This window comes from Hemibagrus wyckioides, unplaced genomic scaffold (assembly GCF_019097595.1).
Source record: "Hemibagrus wyckioides isolate EC202008001 unplaced genomic scaffold, SWU_Hwy_1.0 Contig5, whole genome shotgun sequence".
Taxonomy (NCBI): Eukaryota; Metazoa; Chordata; class Actinopteri; order Siluriformes; family Bagridae; genus Hemibagrus; species Hemibagrus wyckioides.
This window is the reverse complement of record NW_026690807.1, coordinates 733698-741224: the sequence shown is the minus strand read 5'-3', so window position 1 is coordinate 741224 and position 7527 is coordinate 733698. Positions and strand designations below refer to the sequence as shown.

Genomic DNA, 7527 nt, shown 5'->3' with positions numbered 1-7527 from the left:
GGACAGTAAGCAGCTGTTTATATTATTTATAAGGTATAGTTGGTGTGATCATGCAATGTGTCTCATAGCAAACAAAAACCTAGTAAATCCTAGCAAACCTATTAACAAAAACCTGCATTATGACCAAAGCCTCTGATGCTAATTAATGAAGCTAGTGAACATGTAACACCAGCCATACAACATCATCCATGATTGTTCATTAAGTTTGACAAAAGTGGATCTGTTCATCTCCTCTGCAGCAGTGACAGACTCTAAACTGTACTACTCTGGTGCACACAGTGACAGGAAACCCAACTAGACTGTAGACAATGTACTACACATGATTCATTCATTCTGTGGAAATGCTTTCTTTATATTATGTTGGTAGATGCAGCTCAGGCTCTTTTGGTGAAAGCAGGAAAAAGAGCTGAGAGAGAAGAAGGACAGAGTGATAGCAAAGCTAACAGAGAAAAAGATTCTCCTTTCCATTTTCTTACTCATTAATGTGTTAGTGCTGTGCATTTTGTATAGTACATGACCAACAAAAACTACATACTGTGCTAATGAACTGATGTTAAACAAAATAGCCTCACAGCTCTACATTTATTGAGTGTATACACTGACCAGGCATAACATTATGACCAGTGACATAATACTGAGGACTCCTCATCATGGCACCTGTTAGTGGGTGGGATATATTAGGCAGCAAGTGAACATTTTGTCCTTAAAGTTGATGTGTTAGAAGCAGGAAAAATGGACATGTGTAAGGATTTGAGTGAGTTTGAGAAGGGCCAAATTGTGATGGCTAGATAACTGGATCAGAGTGTCTCCAAAACTGCAGCTCTTGTGGGGTGTTCCCGGTCTGCAGTGGTCAGTATCTATCAAAAGTGGTCCAGGGAAGGAACAGTGGTTGGAGCGAAGGCTGGTCCATGTGGTCCAATCTGATAAACAAGCTACAGTTGCTCAAATTGCTGAAGAAGTTAATGTTCTGATAGAAAGGTGTCAGAATACACAGTGAATGACGGGTCAGGGCCGTTTTAGCAGGAAAAGGGGGACCAACATGATATTAGGCAGGTGGTCATAATGTTATGCCTGATTGGTGGAACATTCTGCTCATTTAGAAACGTTACATGACAGTTGTCTTCAAGCTACTTTGTTTCTGCTCACTCCCAATTTAAACTCACATGACACTCCATAATTGTTCATTTACTGAAAGCTTAATGCAGGCTAATTTATTCCAAATCAGAGTAACTGGTATGCATTGCATGCTCTGGTGTCTGCAAACACGGGTAGCTGCAAACGAGACCATATCACACCAATGTTACGCTCCCTGCACTGGCTGCCAGTCTGATATCGAATTGATTACAAAATTCTGTTATTTGTCTATAAAGCTCTTAACAACTTAGCTCCAAGATATCTCTCCGATTTACTCACCACTTACAATCCTGCTCGGTCACTTAGATCCCAAGATGGTCATCTTTTGTGAATACCATGGTCTCGCCTGTAACGCAGGGGAGACAGAGCCTTCGCAGTAGCTGGTCCTAAGCTGTGGAACAGCCTGCCATCACCCATTAGAACTGCTTCCACGTTAGCTGAATTCAAATCTATGTTAAAAACGCATCTCTTTTCTTCTGCTTTTAATTCTTTGTAATGTGTATGTGTTTTCCTGCTTTCATCCTTTTTTATTTTTATTCCCTTTATTTTTGTACAGCACTTTGGCAAACTAAGGTTGAATTGAAATGTGCTTTAGAAATAAAATTGATGTATACAGATGTCGGCGCTTTGGTATTTAAATGCATGTGTTGTACTTCACAGAATGTCCACCAGGTGGCACATGGTACACCTCTGGCCTGAGCACATTATACAGTATAATCACTCAAAGTTTGCTATGTAGTCTTCATACTCTTGTTAAATACGCTTGTAATTTATCACGTTACATTAAAAAGTGTCCAGTAAATTTGTTAACTGCACATGTAATGTAGTGATTGTGAGAAAACATCCACAATACATTCTGAAAGACATAAACACAGTTTCTAAAGTATATATTTTAATACTTTAATACATATATAATAATATTTACATTTTAAATGAATATATATAAATTTACCCGTGACTGTGTGAGTGTAAAGCTGCGAAGTATTTTATGTGCTTTGTAAATACTTAATTGCGCTGGTGTTGTCCTGCCATTTGCACAGAACTTGTTTTTGTTCAACTTTAAAGATGCCTGTGCAAAGATAAAAATTAAAATGGAAAACCTCTTCAGATTAAAGTCATTATAATGCAAAATTTAACTGGTAGTTATTCCAGAAAAAAAGTCAAACTAAATATAATTGTGACAAAGTAGTAATATTTCGCGAATAAAGTTAACACTATGAGAATAACGTAAAAATCACAAGATTCGTAGCAATACGGGATTAAATTCGTGATATTTTGAGAATAATGTCATTATTTACATTAACATGTTTAGAGTGATGAATAATATATTAGGCCTATTTGTGTATAGTGAAATTAAGGTATTAATAAAACGACTTATGCATATGCATAAAAGTGCATAAAAATGAAACTTGACTCATTGCATGCACATCCATCTGTTTTAATAATAAGGTAGGTATAACTTATCTGCTTCGAACATTACTCCAAACACGTTGATGTATATGGCCTTATAAATAAAACATTACAACTTAATCCCTACAGTATATTGCATGAGTTTAATACTGTTGCATGAAGTCAAACACATTAAATGACGTGCTTGGAAACGGAATTTCTCTCAGAAGCAGATTAAAACAAGCAACAATGAAAGTAAACGTGTGGAATTCATATTTAACATTTTCAGCTGTGAGTTTTCAATGTCATAACTTCATGGTTAAAAAGTTTAAAAAGTTAGTATGAAAGGTTAAAGTATTGTAAGTTATTGTGTCTTTTGAGACACAGCCCTGACCTCTAACTCCAAAAGATATGTTTAAGAGGTGAAGTCAGATGCACTGATTCTCACTCTAGTTACAGGTAATTCATTTTAATCAGTTTACCAAAAGTTTTAATTCTTACAATCATATTTAATGAGTTAATTAGTTGCATTAATTAATAACTATGTTTTTTATTATTCATCCAGACATTTCTTTATTTCTTAAGTCAATATTAATAAAACGTATAAACCAGTATAAATGAAGATTCTAAAACCACATCAAAGATCCTTCCTTTACCAACCTGTTATCAGAAAACCACAGACACAAACAATGTTTGTGGTAATTCTGTGGCATAAATCAATAAATAAAAAAGTAGTAAAGTATATATATATATATAGTTACTTAAATGGTTTGAGGAAATCGATGGCCTTAAATGGTTTGAGTTGACAGAACACAAACTGATAAAGTTAGTCTTGATTAATTTGAGTTCAGTCAACTCAAACCATTTAAGGCAATCGGTTTCCTCAAACCATTTGTGTAGCTAAAATGTTATTTGGACTTAATTACATCTGTTACCTGAACACAAACAGATTTAAAGACTAAGCAAAATCGAACTTTCCTTGGTTCCAGGAACCAAAAAAAAAAAAAGTCAGCTTCTTGGGGTAGCTGATATGAAGGGCATAAAGCAGCCCAAAAAGCAGCATCAGAGCACTGACCCAGGATTTTGAAGACATCACCACGTCATCTTCAAGGACAATCAAGACATACAAACAAAAAAACAAAGAGGCAAAACAAAATTAATACCAGTGGTTCCCATTAGAATAAACTAAACCTTATAATTACAACATAACAAGCCTCTGCAAATAGTGCAGATCATGTTCATGACTTTGGAGTATGAGCTTTACATATGACAATGATATAAACATACAGAAAACAATGCACATCAAATTTAGATATTATATTTAGATAATGTGTTTAATGTGTGTGTTGAACCATGTTAATATTTTAGTAAAGTCTAAATCAAAGTAATTTTTGAAGCTTGAAAATACAGATTGCCTTTAATTGGACAGACAAAAGGAGAGAAAAAGATTTAAACGTACCTTTAACAAAAATCTAATGGAATTACACGAGGGTGAGTAAATGAATTATATAATCATCATTTGAGTAAACCTTTCCTTTAAGATTACTGAAATGATCAACTGTACAGCTACTCTAGCTGTATTTTTTTCGATGTCGACAAAAAGATCAAAATGTTTCAGAAAGTAGTCCTGATGAGCCTTACCGTGTGTGTCTTGAAAACATCTGACGAGTCTTCCTTCAAGTAAAGCGGCAGTCCAGCCAGGACAAGAGTTCCAATGACACTGATGTCATCCTGATCCTTAAAGACAAAACAAAAAATGACCATACTTTTAATTCCCAACTAAGCAACATTTTGAATTTATTAACATGATTAATGATGAGACAACATTCTAACACTGCAAACCTAGCTACAACATGTAACAGCACTAGTTATTACCTGGCACTTTCTTACTAATCCACATAACAGGCAAATTGCTTTAGGCAGTTTAATAACAGCACAAGCACATTTTAAGGATTAGTTCATCCACACACAAAAATGATCATCATTCACTTACTTGCATGTTATTCTACACTACTTTGTGTAATTTATTTATTTTGTTTGTATAGACTACTGTTTTAGAATGCCTTCATGTTTTTGTCTTTTCTGGCAACTGAAAACATTCATCATTATTATATTTAACTGATTTTAATTATTGATAATGTTTTTAACCTGTACAGCCCTTGAGTATGTTCAATGGGAATTCCACTTACTTGTTCATGATAGTCTTTTAATATTTTAGCCATCTGGTTGCCAATGGTACCATCCTTCGATGCCTTAGCTCGGAAGAGTGTCAGGAGTTGTGGAGTGTGCTTGTCCAGGGAAATGTAAAAGGTTTGCTGCGAATTACAGGACTTGGTTACAGATGTATGTTATCTAGCTAGCGAACCTCGCTAATCATTTCATTTACACAATATCATATAGAGTGTAAAGCTTGCTGAACTCGGGTGAAGGTTTTAATAATTATTCCGTATAATATTTAGATAGATTTCGGATGATGGACTGGGACAGGAGGTTTTTGAGACTTTAATCAGTCACCGTGTACGGTGAATTTACACAAGCTAATGCTAATGCTAGATACTGCTAACTAATGCTAATATTTGTCTGTTTATTCTCAGCTTAACTAGTTTACAAACTCACAGGTTCATTAACGTTTCGGCGTTAAAAAGGAAATTTTTGTATTTTTACTTCTCCCTTTTTAAAAAAAAAAAAAATATCAAAATCCTCTATTTCTGGGTGTGGGTGAAAAAAACACTGGTTTATCTACACTGTTAGCAAGCCTGGATAATTAACTTGGTAGCATCATTAAGATAAATATCGTAATGAGTAATGCAAACCTTTTAACCGGTAAACAAACCTTTCCTTTATTTTACTCAAGCTGTTTTTACTGTAAGGAACGTGACAGAATGTTAGATGTGTTATTATGAAACTGCGATGAGAAGAAGCACTTATGATGGGGCGGCGGGAGGAAATGTACAGTACATCATCTTTTTTTGGAGAACAGGACATGTTTAGGCTTACATCCTGCTTCGTGTTAAGGTGTAAATTAAGTAGCCATCTAGAACACCATAAGTGAATTACAGAGATTTTTTTGTTTTTTACGTTTTAACAGGATGCAGTTGGCGTACAGCTGGCCTCCGTGGCTCTGATTCGGTTCCTGAGGACTCCTTCTCATCGGGACTCCATCAAAGCAGAGCTCTCCCGGTCCTGTGTAAGCTTATGAATGCCTGTGTAACATGACAGCTGTTTAAATCTGAAAGACTTTGATAATAGAGAACTCCATTAGGACTCCATTATGTAAAGTTAATTTCTTTTTGTAACTTTTCTGCTCTCTGCAGGCCTACCACTACAACCTCGTGGACGTGTTTTACGAGCTGCTTCTCTGCGGATACTTCACGAAGGGCTTAACGCCTCAGCCAGTAAGCGTCTTATCGGGAGATTGTTTGAGAACAGAATCTATTTTATTTCATTTTGTTTTCCCATATTTTAAACCCTGGCATTAACGGAGCTTTATTTGAAGTGAATAGACAAAACATTCTAAGTGAATCCAAATACAGATAGAAAAGTTAGGTGTGTGTTTGAAGAAGCCACATGTTCACTCACTCTGCAGTATTAAGTGCAGTTCTCATAAACAATAGTGGCAGGTTTGATGGTTTATTTACTTAATGACAGTGTAAAGATCACATGCTGGAATTTGATTCTGTTCTAGGAATAAAAATGTGGATATTGTACAACTCTTTTGACAAGCAGCTGATCTGATTTATTTTTATTTTATTTTATGTTTGTTTGTTTGTTTATTTTACTGAGCATGCTATTTAATGTGTTCATCATGTGTGTCTTTGCAGGGTCTTTAATATATTTTTGAGAATTACAGGATACCTGAAAGTATGTATAACTAAGAATAAGAATTGTGGAAAATAAAAACACAGTTTCCATCACACAATCAGGAAATAAATAAGCTCTACTGAAATAGTGCCCCATAATCAATTCTTGAGGTAGATGAGCTACAACAGCTAAAGACCACATCGGGTTTCATTCCTGTTCACCAAGAACAGAAATCTAAGACTACAGTAACAACCCTGTAAATGACATAATTTGGCCCAATGGCAAGAGCTGCTTACTTGGTTCACACTTAGCGTCTAGATTCCAAAAAGGTTTGAATCCCACAGGAGCCTCGCTTTATTGTTAACTTGACTTTGTGTAACCGAGTTCCTTTTACTGGGACCCCAGTCCATATGAACAAGAAGGTCATACAGTTACAGAGTACAGTGAACCTTCATTGGCGCACATCAAGGTAACAGGGATGACCTGGCTCGTTGGTCTAGGGGTATGATTCTCGCTTAGGGTGCGCGAGGTCCCGGGTTCAAATTCCGGACGAGCCCTGGTTTTAAATGGAATAGAGTGGTTGGGATAAAACTAATGGAAACTTGCACTGCCGGCTTGGTTCTCGCTTGGAAGTTTGTTTCTCCAGAGGTCCAAGAAGGTTCAAATCCCACTGTAATTACCTCTGAAAATTAAAGCTCCAACCTGGAGCCTATCTCTGGAATACGGGGAGCAGGATGGAGAATGTCACACTTTGTGGAGACATGAACCTCTGAAATATTAATATAATAGAGTACAGAAAGACCTCAGAATATTGTCATTTTACTAACACCATTCATCATGTTCACTGTTATATTCATGTCTGTGGCTTTCATTAGGTAAGTTAACATTGACCTTTTCAGAAAGGAGGGTAAAAGGTAAATCCCTATGCCACCACGTCTGTCTGCTAAAGTTGATGATAAAACTAAACAAGTGGATCTGATCATCTCCTCTGCTGCTTTTAATGTTTGATAATATACAATTAGAAGGTAATTTATTCATAATCACACTCTCTGGTATCACCCAGATGAGGATGGGTTCACATTTGAGTCTTCCTCATATCGTCTCACAGAGTTTTTTCTTGCCGCTGTTGCCTCAGAGTTGCTCATTAGGGGTAAAGTTAATTTTCAACTTTGTAATTTCTATTCTGAATTTCTGTTTTTCTGT

The 7527-nt window shown here is 36.0% G+C and overlaps 1 non-coding gene across 1 annotated transcript; it reads left to right on the top strand.

Moving 5' to 3' along the window:
* The first annotated feature begins 6809 nt into the window (after positions 1-6809).
* On the top strand, positions 6810-6881 carry trnap-agg (transfer RNA proline (anticodon AGG)). Its single transcript has one exon. It is a non-coding gene; the product is annotated as a tRNA-Pro (tRNA).
* The last annotated feature ends 646 nt before the right edge of the window (positions 6882-7527 follow it).